The sequence below is a fragment of the Neofelis nebulosa genome, chromosome 6 (assembly GCF_028018385.1).
Source record: "Neofelis nebulosa isolate mNeoNeb1 chromosome 6, mNeoNeb1.pri, whole genome shotgun sequence".
Lineage (NCBI taxonomy): Eukaryota > Metazoa > Chordata > Mammalia > Carnivora > Felidae > Neofelis > Neofelis nebulosa.
The window spans coordinates 37754480-37771658 of NC_080787.1; the positions used below are offsets into that span (position 1 = coordinate 37754480).

Sequence of the window (17179 nt, forward strand, 5' to 3'; positions counted from 1 at the left end):
AAACGAGACCATAAAAATACAAAGGATTATAAAACACTACAACAAAAAATTATATGCCAACAAATTGAACAACCCGGAAGAAGTGGATAAATTCTTAGAAACATACCTTCTTCCAAGACTGAATCAAGCAGAAACAGAAAATCTGAACGGACCAATTCTTAGGAACAAAATTCAATCAGTAATCAAAACACTCTCCACAACAAAAGTCTACAACCAGATGGCTTCACAAGTGAATTCTACCAAAACATATATGTTAAAAACTCTATCCTTCTCAAACTATTTCCAAAAAAAAAAAAAAAAGAATAGGAAAGGAGGAAAGAATGCTTTCAGATTCATTTTATAAGGCCAGCAATTACCCTGATACAAAACCAAAGACACTACCCTACCCCCAAAAAACTTACAGAATACCTTAATGAACACAGATGTAAAGACCCTCAACAAAATATTAGCAAACCAAACTCAAAAACACATTAAAAGGATGATTCACCACTACAAGTGGGATTTAATCCAGTAATGCAAGGATGGTTCAATACATGCAAATCAATCAACATAATACACCATGTTAACAAAATGACAAATAAAAACCAAGATCATCTCAACAGATGCAGAGAAAGTATTTGACGAGGCCGCCTGGGTGGCCCAGTCAGTTAAGTGTCTGACTCTTGATTTTGCTCAGGTCAAGATCCCAGCATCATGGGATCAAGACCTGCGTCAAGCTCCACACTCAGCATGGAGCCCACTTGGGAACCTTTCTCTTCCTGTCTCTCTGCCCCTCCCCCATTCTCATTTTTTCTTTCTCTCTCTCAAAATAAACTTCAAAAAAGTCCTTAAAAAAAGAAAAATATTTGACAAAATTCCATTCATGATGGAAAATTCCATTCAACAATGTGGGTAGAGAAGAAATATACCTCAACATAATCAAGGCCATACATGACAAACCCACAACTAACATCATACTCAACAGTGAAAAGCTGAAAGCTTTTCCTCTAAGATCAGGAAGAAGAGGGGCGCCTGGGTGGCGCAGTCGGTTAAGCGTCCGACTTCAGCCAGGTCACGATCTCACGGTCCGTGAGTTCGAGCCCCGCGTCAGGCTCTGGGCCGATGGCTCGGAGCCTGGAGCCTGTTTCCAATTCTGTGTCTCCCTCTCTCTCTGCCCCTCCCCCGTTCATGCTCTGTCTCTCTCTGTCCCAAAAATAAATAAAAAACGTTGAAAAAAAAAATTTTTTTTTAAAAAAAAATAAAAAAAAAAATAAAAAAAGATCAAGAAGAAGGATGTCCACTTTCACCACTTTTATTCACCATAGTACTGGAAGTCCTAGCCACAGTAATGAGACAAGAAAAAGAAATAAAAAGCCTCCAAACTGGTAAGAAACAAGTTAAACTGTCACTATTTGCAGATGACATGATACTATATGCAGAAAACCTTAAAGACTCCACCAAAAAATTATTAGAAATAATAAATGAATTCAGTAAAAATAGCAAGATACAAAACCAACATATGGAAATCAGTTGTATTTCTATACACTAATAACAAACTATCAGAAAAAGATATTAAGAAAATAATTGCATCAAAAATAATAACGTACCTAGGAATAAATTTAACAACGAAGGTGAAAGATCCGTATTCTAAAAAAACTGCAAGATATTGCTGGAAAAAAAAAAATGAAGACAAACAACATAAATAAATTAAAAAGTTATATACCATGCCCATGGATCTTAAGAATTAGTATTATTAAAATGTCCATACTACCCAAACCAATCCACAGATTCAATACAATCCCTATCAAAATACCAATGGCATTTTTCACAGAACTAGAAAAATCCTAAAATGTGTATAGAACCACAAGAGACCCCAAATAGCCAAAGTAATCTTGAGAAAGAGGAACAAAGCTGGAGGTATTACAATCCCAGATTTCAAACTATACTACAAAGCAATAGTAATCAAAACAGTATGGTACTGGCACAAAAGGAGACACATAGATCAATGGAACAGGATAAAAAGCCCAGAAATAAACCCAAGGTTCTATGGTACAATGAATCTACGACAAAAGAGGCAAAAATATACAATGGGGAAAAGACCATCTCTTCCAATAAATGGCGTTGAGAAAACTGGGCAGCTACATACAAAAGAATGAAACTGGACCACTTTTTTACACCACATACAAAAAGAAACTCAAAATGTATTAAAGATCTAAATGTAAGACCTGAAACTATAAAACTTCTAAAAGAAAACACAGGCAGTAAACTCTTAGACACTGGCCTTAGTAACTTGTTTTATATATGTCTCCCCAGACAAGGAAAACAAAGCAAAACACAAAACAAAACAAAACTGGGATATCAAACTATAAAGCTTTTCCACAGTGAAGGAAACCACCAACAAAACAATAAGGCAACCTACTGAATGGGAGAAGATATCTGCTGATGATATATCCAAAATATATTAATGCAAAATATATAAAGAACTCATACAACTCAACACCAAAAGACAATCTGATTAAAACCTGGGCAGAGGACCTAAACAGATATTTTCCCAAAGAGGACATATAGGCGGCCAACAAGTACATGAAAAGATGCTTAGCATCACTTATCAAGGAAATTCAAATTAAAACCACAATGAGATATTAACTAACACCTGTCAAAATGGCTATTATCAAAAAGATAAGAAATAACAACTGTTGGCAACAATATGGAGAAAAGGGAACTTCCCTGCATTAGTTGTTGGGAATGGAAATCGGTGCAACCACTACAGAAAACAGTATGGAGGCTCCTCAAAAAATTACAAGTAGAAATACCATATGACCCAGTAATTAAATTTCTAGATATTTAATCAAAGAAAACACTAAATGAAAAGCATACTGGCACTCCTATGTTTACTGAAGCACCATTTACAACAGGCAAGATACAGAAGCAACACAAGTGTCAATCAACACATGAATGGCTAAAGAAAATGTGGTGTGTGTACACAATGGAATATTACTCGGCCACAAAAGAGTGAGATCATGCATTCGCAACATGTATAGACCTAGAGCATATTATGCTAAATAAGTCAGACAGAGAAAGATAAATACCATCGGATTTCACTTATATATAGAACCTAAAAAACAAAACAGAAACAGAGTCATAAATATAGGGAAAAAACCTGATGGCTACAAGAAGGGAGGGAGTTGGAGAGAGGTGAAATAGGTGAAGGGGATTAAGAGGTACAGACTTCCAGTTATAAATAAGTCATGGGGATGAAAAGCATGGCATAGGGAATACAGTCAATAATAGTGTATGTAATAACTTCATTTAGTGACATATGACTATACTTACCATGGTGAGCATTTCATAATGTATCTAATTTTCACATCACTATATTGTACACCTGAAACTAATATAATGTCAACTATACTTCAATAAAAAAAATCTACAACTCAGTAATAAAGAAAACAAATAACCCAATTAAAAAATGGGCACAGGTGCCCGGCTGGCTCAGTTGTGGAGCATGTGACTCTTGATCTCGGGGTTATGAATTTGAGCCCCACAATGGGTACAGAGATTACTTGAAAAATAAAAGTTAAAAAAATGGGCAAAGTAGTCACATACACATTTCCTCCAAAGAAGATACATAAATAGCAAATCATCACATGAAAAGATGCTGAGGGAAAGTAGGGAAATGCAAATCAAAGCCACAGTAAGAGACCACTCCATACCCAATAGGATGGCTATTAGAAAAAAAGATCCTAACAAACACTGACAAAAATGTAGAAAAAGTAGAACCCTCAGGCATTGCTAGTGGGAATGTAAAATGGTACAGCTGCTTTGGAAAACAGTGTGGCAATTCCTCTAAAAGTTAAACAGTTATCATTTGATCAACAGTTCTAAGACAAATGAAAACAGATGTCCACACAAAACCTTATGCATCAATGTTCATAACAGCATTATTCATATTAGCCAAAGAGTACAAACAATCCTAATATCCACTAACTACTGAATGGGTAAACAAAATGTATATTCATGCAACACAATATTATTCAGCAATGACAAGCAATAAAGTCCTGATAATATGCTACATGAACAAATCTTGAAAATACTATGCTAAGTGAGAGCAAGACAAAAAAATACCATATATGCTATGATTCCATTGATATGAAATGTCCAGAACAGGCAAATCTATAGAGGCAGAAAGGAGAATGGTGGTCACTGAGAGTAATGGTTAGAAGTAGGAGTGACTGCTAACGGGTGTGACATTTCTTTTGGGGGTGACAAAATGCTCTGAAGTGGGATAATGGTAATAGTTGCACAATTTTGTGAATATATTGTTGAAATCTTTTTATTTTAATGTTTAATCATTTTTCAGAGAGAGAGTTTGAGCAGGGAAAGGGTAGAGAGAGAAGAGGACAGAGAATCTGAAGCAGGCTCTGTGCTGATAGCAGCAAGCCCGATGCAGGGCTCGAACTCATGAATGGTGAAATCATGACCTGAGCCAAAGTCGGAAGCTCAACTGATGAGCCACCCAGGTGCCCCACAATTCTGTAAATATACTGGAAACCACTGATTAACACACCTTAAAGAGGTGAATACCAGGCTATGTGAATTTTATCTCAATACAGCTGTTAGAAAAATTATCTTATTGAATGGACATTAGCTCCTAACATACATTCTTCCAATGTATCTATTTTATGTAACACTGCTGTGAACATTTTTGTGCCTAGGCATTTATCATACTAAATAATTAAGAGTATGGATTCTTGGGGCACCTAGGTGGTTCAGAAGGTTAATAAGCAAGCATCTGACTCATGGTTTCAGTTCAGGTCATAACTGAACTGTCATAACGGTTTGTGAGATCGAATGCCATGTCAGGTTCCATGCTGACAGCGTGGAGCCTGCTTGGGATGCTCTTTCGCTCGCTCGCTGGCTCGCTCGCTCTCTCTGCCCCTCCCCTGCTCTCACTTGCTCCCTCTCCCTCCCTCTCTTAAAATAAATAAATAAACTTAAAAATAAAATTTTTAAAAAGAGTATGGATTCTTGGTGTGCCTGGCTGGATCAGTTGGTGGAGTGTGTGACTCTTGATCTCAGGGTTGTGGGTTCGAGGCCCAGGTTGGTGTGGAGATTTAAAGATAAAATCTTAAAAAAAAAAAAAAAAGAGAGAGATTAAGTATGGATTCCTTTTTTTAAAGATTTTAATTTTATTTTTTACGTTTATTTGAGAGAGAGAGAGAGCACAAGTGCAAGCAGGGGAGGGGCAGAGAGAGAGGGAGAAACAGAATCCCAAGCAAGTTCGATCTCACGAGCAGTGAGATCATGATGACCTGAGCCAAAATCAAGAATCAGATGTTTAACCGACTGAGCCACCCAGGTGCCCCAACGAGTATGGATTCTTAACAGTCTGCTTTAGTGGCAACCCTGGCTTGACAACAATAGCAGCTATATGAGTGGTGCTTGGGCAAGTCACCCAACTACTTTGTGCCTCAATTTTCCCGTCTATCACATGAGATTAACAATATTCACACCTCTTGGAATTTTGAAAATTAAATTAAGTAAGGGCTTGGCATGGTGACTGTCACACAGTAAACTTTCAAACATTAGTAATTATAACTGTCATCCTGGTTTGTATTATTTCCTTTTTTAATTTTTTTTTTTTTTTAATTTTAAGGGTGGGGGAGGGACAAAGAGAGAGAGAGAGAGAGAAGGAGAGAGAATCTCAAGCAGGTTCCATGTTGAGTGTGGAGCCTAATGCAGGGCTGGATCTCACGACCCTGGGATCAGGACCCAAGCCAAAATCAAAAGTGGACACTCAACCAACCGAGCCACCCAGGCACCCCACCCCTTTTTTTTAGTTTGGTTTTTTTTTTTTAATTGAGATACAACTTACAAAAAATATGGAATGCTTCATGGATTTCCATGTCATTTTTGCACAGGGGCCACACTAATCTTCTCTATCATTTCTACTTTATTTTACTTTGTTTTCAAGTTTTATTTTATTTATTTGAGAGAGGCAGAAATAGGGGAAGTGGGCAAGGGGCAAAGAGAGGGAGAGAGAATCCAATCAGGTTCCGTGCTGCCAGCCCCCGACGTGGGGCTCGAACTCATGAAACCGTGAGATCGTGACCTGAGCCAAGACCAAGAGTCAGACGCTTTACAACTGAGCCACCCAGGCACCTCTCGTTCCAATTTTAGCATACGTGCTGCCAAAGCAACCACCGCATTATTTTCTCAAGATGGTTTCTGGAAATGGTGTCACTGGGTCAAAACCCATGAACATTTATGTTTTCGAATCCATTTTGCTAAACTACATTCCAAAAGGGGTGCACCAATTTTTGGTACATTTGTTATATTTTACCAATTTTTGGTATATTTTAGTAAATATAGGGGAGAACCAAGGTAACCACACCATCATCAACATTATGTCACAGTAAGTTTTTTTGGTTAATTTCACAGCTGCCTCACTTTGGTTGTTCATTTTGGCTGCTTTGCCTTCAGCATCTTCAAACCCAACAGTTTTCTACTTATGCTGTGAATCCTGTACACCATGAGTACCTACTGAATGCAAAATCTGAGCAAGCCGCTATACTGGGAGCCACAATGGAAACTGAAAGGAGTAAGGCCAAGGATTTGGGATGAGGTGGGGCAAAGAAGCATTTCAATTCAAGATAACTGATTAAGTACGAGAGAGCTACAAAATATTTGTAAGGGCAGGGGCAAGATGGAGGTTTATAAAGCAGGGAAAAGAAGGCAGTATTCCAGCTGGTTCTTGAAGGATGGACATTAATTTCAAGTGGCAAGGGTGTGGGGCAAGAGCAAAATCAAGGCTGGGAAAAGAACACAGCACATTCCAGGACTGTGGCTCGAGTACAAAGTTGCTAGGGGAGAGGGCAAGGTGAGAGAACAAGGCACAGAGTGCCCTCGGAGCACAAAGAGGACCCTCCAAAACACAGCCAATGACTATGTGCGCTGAGGGGGAGAGTTTCTCAAAGGGCAAATAACATGCAGAAAGACACAAAGACATGAATCATCACGCCCCTCCAAGGAACTGCATGTAATCCAATTTGGCTAAAGTGGAGGATACGTGTGGAAAGGATGCCGATGATACTAAATAGGCAGAAGCTGACTGTGAAGGACTGGGTGTGCCAGAATAAAGCATGTGAACTTCATTCCAAAGGAAATAGAGAACTGAAGCAAAGAAGTGACAATCAGACTAGCTTAAAAAAATTACTCTGGCAACACTCCCAACAGCTTCCCATCTCACACAGAATAAAATCCAAAATCCAAAGTCCTTCTTGCACTTAACACCCCGCATGCTGGTCAGTGGCTCTCTCTGAAACTGTGTCCTATTACTCCTCCTCTCACTCACCGTTTTTGCTACACTGGCCTTCTCGCTACACCCTCCAACACGCCTCTCTGCAGGGCTTCTGTGCTCACTCTTCCCTCTGTCTAGAACTCCTTCCTCCCCCAGCATAGTTGGCTCCGTGACTTCCTTCAGGTAGGTCTCTGCTCAAATACTTATCAGAGAGGCCTTCCTTATTACCTAATATAAAAGAACAAGTAACTACAGCAATCAGCCCTACCATTTTTTCCCTCCACTTACCACCTTGCACAGTGCTGGTAAGAATGGTAAGTTCCGTGACGGAGCCTCTCTCAATAACCCCGTGCAAAATAGGAACTGTTCTTGCCGTTTCCAGATGGTAAAATTAAGAGGCACGATATTGCTGGTCAACAGTGAAACCAGGTAGAATGACTCCTGAGGCTGCAACTCTAACCGTTTCACATAGTATCAGAAGTCCTGTTTAGGGGCGCCTGGGTGGCGCAGTCGGTTAAGCGTCCGACTTCAGCCAGGTCACGATCTCACGGTCCGTGAGTTTGAGCCCCGCGTCAGGCTCTGGGCCGATGGCTCGGAGCCTGGAGCCTGTTTCCGATTCTGTGTCTCCCTCTCTCTCTGCCCCTCCCCCATTCATGCTCTGTCTCTCTCTGTCTCAAAAATAAAAAAAAAAAAAAAAAAAAAAGAAGTCCTGTTTGATACCGTATCATTTCCTGTAAGCAGGCTCCATCCTGACAAGCACTACGGGAGTAAAAACTCTAAATTCACACTATGTCCTAAAAATATATGGATTCTTACCACTGGTTATTGGCCAGGTTTCAAAAGCCAGGAAACATTTTTCTAAACGATCAATTAACTGCTCAAGGCTGTGATGTCCCTCATTGAGGCCTGGATTTACGCACCTTAGCCCCTGGGGCCTGCTTCCAGCTAGCTGAGTGAGCCCCATCGGCTGGACTGTAAAGGAGTTGCACTGTGTCTCCTGTGCCCCATCTCCCTGCTTTCTTTTCCTCTCACTTCCTTGGCCTGCTGCTCTGGCCAGGAGCTCAGTGCCTTTTTGTGCACCCCTTCGCTCTCTTTCTGAAAAAGCTGTTTTCAGTAAAGATCTGATAAACTCATTCACTCTCAGGTGACTAATAATACCTTAAAAATGAGGGGGAAAAATGTAGAAGGTATATGGACTTTACCCAACAATAAGCTGTATTTTTTTTCTTGTTTAGGACCCACAGATATTAAGATGAAAAGATTTTATGAAACTAAAAGGAACAAAGCATATGACACCAAAACTCAAGTATAACTTCAGGAACAAAATTAACTCCATCTTTAAGATAACCATTAAAATTTTCTGAGGTATCACTACCAAAAGAAGAACACAGCATGTGCCTGGAAAACATCAGGTAAGTATCGTATCATATGCAGATATAAATCCTGATTCTTTTCCTGCTGCCAATTATTAATTTCTTCTTTCCTTGATTTTTCTTTCATCCCATCTCCCATTATTGAGAGTACCCCTTTTCAAAATGTAGTTCTCGATCAACTGCTCTTCCCCTGCCAACCGCATCTTACCAGAACTGACCACTCTTAATTCCAACTGCTACCTGTATTATAACCAAATCTACTTCTAATTTCTCTGTCTTCCCTTCTGCAGTTTTTTTAATGTTTATTTATTTTTGAGACAGAGCATGAGCAGGGACAGGCAGAGAGAGAGGGAGACAGAGAATCCAAAGCAGAATCTGTGCTGTCAGCACAAAGCCTAACGCAGGGCTTGAACCCAAGAACCGCAAGCCAAAGTCAGTCGCTTAAGCAACTAAGCCATCCAGGCGCCCCTTCCCTTCTGCAGTTTTGATCTCGAATTGCCTGACTCTAAGTAGAACCCTTTTATACCCCTACCTTTTCAAAGAAAACCAACTTTTTCAAAATTATCCTCTTTCCTATTTACTTCATCTGTATTATCTGGCTATTCTCCTAGGTTTACAACTTTAATATATTTTTTCTCCATTTAATCAACAGGACTTGGCAAATACTCATTGTGTTTCCTACTATCCTTCTTTCCAAATCCGCATCTATCACCATATTCTGGGTTTTCTTCATTTCCTTCCCGAATTACCACAGTTCTCCAGCTGGCCCGCCTACTTCCAGCCTACTCACTCACTTCCATTCATTCTATACATGCTGCCAGTAAAGCCTCTCTCACACAGTACAATCCCAATTCAAGGACTTTAAATAGCTCTCCAGCACAGGTCCAAACTTCTCAAACCAGCACTCAGGGCCTTCTACCCCTTCAGACTGTCACTAATAAATGTTTATCTTACACATTCTAAGACAAAACCCCAGAAAACCAACATCTTCATCTCCCATAGCCAAATAGTGCAATGCACACAATAGGTCTATAGACAGTACAGAGCACCTTCTCTCACTTGACTTCAACTCATCACCTCAGGCAACAGGAATATATTAGTCTATCATCTTCTCAACATCTCAAATTAGTATGAGAAGGATTCATTTTCTCAAGATGAACACTTCTAATCAGCAAAATGAAAACGTATAGTTATCAGTAAATAACACCCCATATCCTTAATGAATGTACAAAGTGGTAAATATTATTTTAAAGGTGAATTTGCCAGTATCTATAAAAGGTTTAAGTGCAAAATAGTCTTTAACCCAGCAATACTTCCAAGAAATTACTTGTAGATAGTCTCACAGAAGAAAAATTATATGCAAAAGGACATTAAGCACAACACAGTTGTAATAGTTTAAAAAAAAAAAAAAACACATGACACAACTGAAGCCTCCTTACTGGACTATTATTATACAGCCCCACCAATGGAATATTATACAGCAACTAAAAATAAAGCAGCAGCTGTAAATGAACTGATAGGTAAAGATGTTTAAGAATGACCTAAAGGGAGAAAAAAAAAGCAAATCACAGAACAGAATGTATATTATTATTCTATTTGTGTAAAGAAAATGCATATACATTTGTGAATGCAAAAAAATATCTGAAAAGAAATATAACAAACCACTAATAGTAGCTAATTCTGGGAATGGGATTCAGGGAAAGAAACAAGAGATTTTCACTTTAGGGGGTGTATGTGTATGTATACATACATACATACATACATACCCTTTTTTATTTAACTGAAGTATAGTTGACATACAATATTACTTTCAGGTTTACCATACAGTGATTTGATATTTATATACATTATGAAATGCTCACCACAATGAGTAGTTATCACCTGTCACCACACAAAGTTACTACAATGTTATTGACTATATTCTCTATGCTGTCCTTTACATCCCCTGATTTATTTTATAACTAGAAGTCTGTGCCTCTTAATGCCCTTCACCTTTTTGCCGATCCCCCCACCCCTCCCTTCTGATAACTACCATTGTTCTTGGTATTTAGGAGTCTCTGTTTTGTTTTTTAGATTCCACATAAGTAAGATCATAAGTATGTGTCTTTCTCTAACTTATTTCACTTAGTATAATACCCTCTAGGTCCATCCATGTTCTTGCAAACGGCAAGATTTCATTCTTTTTTATGGCCGAGAAATATTTGTGTGTGTGTGTGTGTGTGTGTGTGTGTGTGCGCGCGCACACACATATATATCATGCCTTCTTTATCCATTTATCTCTTGATGGACACTTAGGCTGCTTCCATATTTGGCCCCAGGGATGCATATATCTTTTCAAATCATACCTTTTTAAACAATAATCAGTATTAAATAGTCACTTAAAAAAGAAACAAAAAAACAAATAGACTTTTTTTTTTAAATGTTTATTTGAGAGACAGACAGAACATGAGTGGGGAGGGGCTGAGAGAGAGGGAGACACAGAATCCAAAGCAGGCTCCGGGCTCTGAGCTGCCAGCACAGAGCCCAGCGCAGGGCTCAAATTCACTAACCGTGAGATCATGACCTGAGCTGAAGTTGGGACACTTAGTTGACTGAGCCACCCAGGAGCCCCACAAAAAAAGACTCTTAAACACAGACAACAAACTGGTAGTTGCCAGAGAGGAGGTGGGTGGGAGAATGGGTGAAACAGGTAAAGGGGAGTAAGGGGTACAAATTCTAGTTACAAAGTAAGGCATGCAGATAAAAAGTACAGCATAGGGAATATAGTCAATAATACCATAATAACTTTGTATGGGGACAGATGGGGATTACACTTATGGAGTGCACAGAGCAATGCACAGAACTGCCAAATCGCTATGTTGTACACCTGAAACTAATGTAATATTGCATGTCAATTATACTTAATAATAAATTTTAAAGAGAAAGAAAAGGCTGTGACAGCAAAGGCTCTTAATTTTGGATGAATATAATTGATCTTGATTATCCATGGTGCAAGAAATATGAACTACTCAAGATGCTTAATGAGAAACTCATCCCTTCATTCAACAATTATTTATGGAACACTTACTATGTGCCAAGCACTGTGCCTGATGATACTGACAGAACAGTAACAAGAAAAACCTAGTCCATGCTCCCTAAGAGCTTATAAAAAGGTCTTTTGGTCTCCATTTTTCCCATTTCCCCTGTAAAAGCCACTCTGCCTTCCATGTCTGTGTTCTCATTATGCCTATGGTTGTTCCCCCCAAAAAGATACAAATTAATAGGGCAATTGTATCAAACAAAAACAAAGGTTTTAAAAATTGACTCCTATTCCCTTCATAATTAATTCTAAAAGTTACTAGCAGCACAATTTGTAGACAGAACAGTTCAACAAGCACACTTTAAAATAAATAAAAAGTAACCTAGGAGCACTTGAGTGGCTCAGTCAGTTAAGCGGTTAAGCGTCTGATTCTCCGTTTCCGCTCAGGCCACGATCGCACAATTCAAGTGTGAGCCCCACATCAGACTGTGCAATGACAGCGTGGGAGCCTGCTTGGGATTCTCTCTCTCCCTCTGCTTCTGCCTCTGCCCCACCCCATGCTGCACGTACATGCACTTTCTCTCTCTCAAAAACAAACAAAAAAGGAACCTAGATGCTAAATGAAGAGAAATTAAGAACATTTGAGGAAGGGAAAAATGTTACAGGAAATATTAATTTTCGTCACTAACTTATACATGTTTCTAGATTTTTGTACAATGAACATGTACTACATAAGAAGTTCGATAATATAATAATATACGTGAGAAGTATAATAAGGTCTTCTTCTTGAAAAAAAAACATCTATTGCAACAAAAGAGCAACTACCGCACACGGTTCAACTTTTTCACCTTCCATCCCAGCCCCTTTGTGGTCTGGCCTTGTTGAGACTCCTTGTTTTGTCAGCCCCAAGTCCATTCCTCCCCTCCTCTGCTGGAAACAGCATTCTGGGACTTTCCACCAGGGAACCATGTTCCCCACCTCCTGGAGTGGAACCAATCCCCAATCTTTGCCAGTCATTGCTTTCTACCCCCTTGGCTGCCACGACAGTTTGGAAGTGAACATGTGACCGTAACAGATATAAACCAAAATCAATCCTGACAAGAGGCTAATTTTAATGAGACCATTAAAATGATTTATAAGTACTTATAAAATGATTATAAGTACATATAATGCAGCTGAAATTCCTACAAAGAACATTGTAAAAAAAAAAAAAGGATTCTCATTTAATGTGGCAGTGAAATAGTCATTAGTTACCTCTTTTGTTGAAATATACAACAATGGAACAGCAACAAAAATACAATTGTTAGAAAAATGTCCTCTTCCACGATGTTAAAACTTCCTACTTGTCCCAAAGAATAGAATGTTGAAGCCATATAAATCACATCCTGTTAAAACAGCTATGTATAGAAACAGAAAATACAGGTTCCAGGCATATACGTTAATCACATCTCCTCTGACAGAAATTTACAAAATAAGTTCAAAAATAAAGATTCCAATGGTAGTATTTTATGAGGCACCTAAAATGCTACAATACATGAAAAAATAAAACTATTTTATTTTATGTATTTATGTATGTATTTTAACATACATTTAACTTTTGAAGTCATTTTAGTCAATTATTTTCAACACTAAGAAAATATAGAACATATTAATAAATTATAGGGAAACAAAGTTCAACTTGAGAAAATAAAACTTACCCATCAGAACTTCCTAAAAGTAAAATGGACTACCTTGTAAAATAGAGACCTCCCCTTCCCAAGAACTAAACTAAACCCCAAACTGCAATTCTCTGAAAACATGACATCCTTGAAGAATCTGATAGATGTGCCAGCTGTTTTATTTCTTGAAAGCGTATAGTTGAACACATATAATAATCTGTTGCATTTTTTTCTAGCATTGCACAATTTTCCTGGCCCGCAATGCACATACTGCATCCATTATCATATTTAAGCATCTGACAGCATTGTTACAAGAATCCATAATATTCGTTTCTGACTAAACTCATATATAAATTTTTCAGGCTTCAAATGGTCATGGATTTCAGTATCATATATATTTTTTCCACAAAGTCTCAATACAATACATTTCCTGAACTTTCAGCTTTCAGTTTCCTGTTCGTCAATGGCTACAATTCTACAAGCAATACATAAATACACCCCAGCCATGGTATTTCCACTTTGACAACAGTGGACGTGAACTTAGTATGACCAAACATAACTACAGTGCGTATAAATGATACATGACAGCTAACACAGCAATAGCAGAAATTTAATAGTTTACAAAAATGGAAATATAAATTATACTACTGATATAAGAATGACAATTACAAAAATCTTTCTTTCTCAATGTATGAGAATTACAGGACTTATACCAAAACAATTTTCCAAATACAAAAGAAATTGCAGATCACAAGGCAGATTAAAAAAAATCCCTTCTCCCTTCAGAAAACGGAAGACAGGAAAAAAGAAACCAAACCATGGGAAATATAGTAAGTAAGTGACTGGATACAAAGCTTTAAGGATATGGGAGAAAAAATTTGTATACATCTGTGGATTATACAATTCAACTTCAGTGTTTAAGAATGATAAAGAAAAATTAGTACTTCAGTAAAAATGAATCCAGTCCAAGAGCCTACTTTCTTTGAAGGAATACAGCAGGATAAGCAGAGGTCTGGAGCATTTTTAGGTAACTCATGCCTTTTTCTTTCTGTAATCATGGGAAAGACTATAGAACATTGTTACCAGTTGCAAAATGATTCATGATAAAATTATACTCAAAGTGACTAAGAAGTATTTGTACACCATGCAAATTTTCAAAATGCAGTAAGGACATCTTGCCAAAGTTCAAACAATACCTTTCAAGGGAAAAAAACAGTGTGATAATCATTTATTTGGTGGCTTGGAATGGACATATACAAGAAAAAATTATCTACTCTATAAAAAGGGAGTATTTATTGAGCATCTCGAGTGACCAGAAACTAAGTTTAGAGCTTTACAAATCTTCCATTGTAGGGGCGCCTGGGTGGCTCAGTCGGTTGAGCGGCCGACTTCAACTCAGGTCATGATCTCACAGTCCGTGGGTTCAAGCCCCACGTTGGGCTCTGGGCTGACAGCTCGGAGCCTGGAGCCTGTTTCGGATTCTGTGTCTCCCTCTCTCTCTGCCCCTCCTCCACTCACGCTCTGTCTTCTCTCTCTCTCTCTCTCTCTCAAAAATAAACATTAATAAAAAATTTAGGGGCGCCTGGGTGGCTCAGTCGGTTAAGCATCCGTCTTCAGCTCAGGTCATCATCTCATAGTCTGTGAGGTCGAGCCCCACATCGGGCTCTGTGCTGACAGCTCAGAGCCTAGAGCCTGTTTCGGATTCTGTGTCTCCCTCTCTCTCTACCCCTCCCCTGCTCACACTCTGTCTCTCTGTCTCTCAAAAATAAATGTTAAAAAAAAATTATTTCGGGGCGCCTGGGTGGCTCAGTCGGTTGAGCGGCCGACTTCGGCTCAGGTCACGATCTCACGGTCCGTGAGTTCGGGCCCCGCGTCGGGCTCTGTGCTGACAGCTCAGAACCTGGAGCCTGTTTCAGATTCTGTGTCTCCCTCTCTCTCTGACCCTCCCCCGTTCATGCTCTGTCTCTCTCTGTCTCAAAAATAAATAAATGTTTAAAAAAAAAATTAAAAAAAAATTATGTCTTTAATAAATAAATAAATAAATAAATAAATCTTCCATTATCCTGCATCTACGTAGGAAAACTGTGTAGAAGAAAACAATGCTGAAATAAGTTTCTCACCATTATTTGTGGCATATAATAAAATGTAACAGGCTGGAGAAGATGTCAACTCAAGAGACTACTGTAATAGAAATATAGGGGTGGGGGCTGCAAGGCCAAAGTACCAGAGCTCCCAACTCTCCATGCTAATCGTACATCAATCAGTAAAATGATAGAAACAAAAAGTCCACTTTTTTTGAGAATGCTATTTATGTTTACAATGCTACTATAATTCACAACTCTAAAAATGAAAGAAAGAAACCCTTTTCTTCTTAAAGCAGATTTCGGAGTTTTGGTTTCAAATATTACTTCAAGAATAGTAATGCTCATCCAAGAAATGTAATCATGGGTTTCTCATTAAGAAGTGTGGGGGTGCCTGGGTGGCTCAGTCGGTTGAGCGGCAGATTTCAGCTCAGGTCATGATCTCGCGGTTCATGAGTTCAAGCCCCACGTCAGGGGTCTGTGCTGACAGCTCAGAGCCTGGAGCCTGCTTCAGATTCTGTGTCTCCCTCTTTCTCTCTGCCCCTCCCCTGCTTGCTCTCTGTCTCTCTCTTTCTCTCAAGTAATAAACATTTAAAAAAATTTTTTTAAAGAAGTGTGAATTACGTGGTGCCTGGGTGGCTCAGTCGGTTAAGTGTCCGACTTCAGCTCAGGTCATCATCTTGCGGTCTGTGAGTTTGAGCCCAAATCAGGCTTTGTGCTGACAGCTCAGAGCCTGGAGCCTGCTTCAGATTCTGTGTCTCCCTCTCTCTCTGCCCTTCCCCACTCACACTCTGTATCTCTCCCCAAAATAAGTAAACATTAAAAAAAAAAATTTTTTTTAAGTGTGAATCACTATCACATTTTTCTTGGTAGTAAAATTATTTTTTATCTTGGTTTTTAATAGTAATAACAGAAAAATTATTGGTAGTTCTACTGTAATTACCACTCAGATGGTTGAGAATCACACTGGATAGGACAGCAAAAAACACAAAAAACAAAAAACAAACAAAAAAAACCAGCCCTAGTTTAGCTCTAAAAGGTGCAGGCTTGCTCATTAATTAGCTGTGGATCTTGAACATGTGACTGTACTTCCTCTGGACATCAATGTCCTCATCTGTAAAACAAGATGGCTGGACTAGAGGTTATTTCCCTCCCTTCCTCTCTTTCTCCCTCCCCCTGGCCCTTTCTACATTACGGCTTTAATGATTTAGGATCTAGACTGGGGTTTCTGAGGACAGAGAGGAAAATATGGAGGAAAGGAGTAAGGATTATGTAAACAACTAAAACATGGAGAGAAAAAAAGTAAAAGAATTCACGTTTACAAAAAGAAATGGACAAATGGTTCAGGAAAGATCATGAGTTTCATTGTCAAAATTAGTTTAAACACAAGTTTCAGTTATAATGAAATCAGGAAAGAAAGTGAGAAATGCCAGAGTGCCTCACAAATAAGCCAAGAAATCCTCCCAAGTTGCCTCAGTACCTATAGAAAAGACTTCCTAACACCGGACTTAATCATTCATAATCCTGCCCCTACATAATCACCAGCTATTTTCCAACAAGTTACTCCCCTCAGCCAATTTGGCCTCATCATTTCCAACAAAAATCGAGAATATCTCCCGTTCGTTAGCACTCAGTGTTCTATCTGAAATGCACTCTCTCCTCTCAACTTGTACTACTAATTTATCATGCTCTCACCGTGCCTGAAGCACTTCTCGGTGCCCGACATATACTAACTCATTTAATTCTCTCAACGATCCTGGGAGAGGAGT

General features: G+C 38.8%; 1 protein-coding gene and 1 pseudogene across 7 annotated transcripts in view; both read right to left on the reverse strand.

Moving 5' to 3' along the window:
- The window catches only part of FKBP5 (FKBP prolyl isomerase 5), a 121432-nt gene that overhangs the window by 92182 nt on the left and 12071 nt on the right, over positions 1-17179 (reverse strand). The gene's annotated exons all lie outside the window — the stretch shown is intronic.
- On the reverse strand, positions 5856-5953 carry LOC131515595 (U6 spliceosomal RNA; annotated as a pseudogene).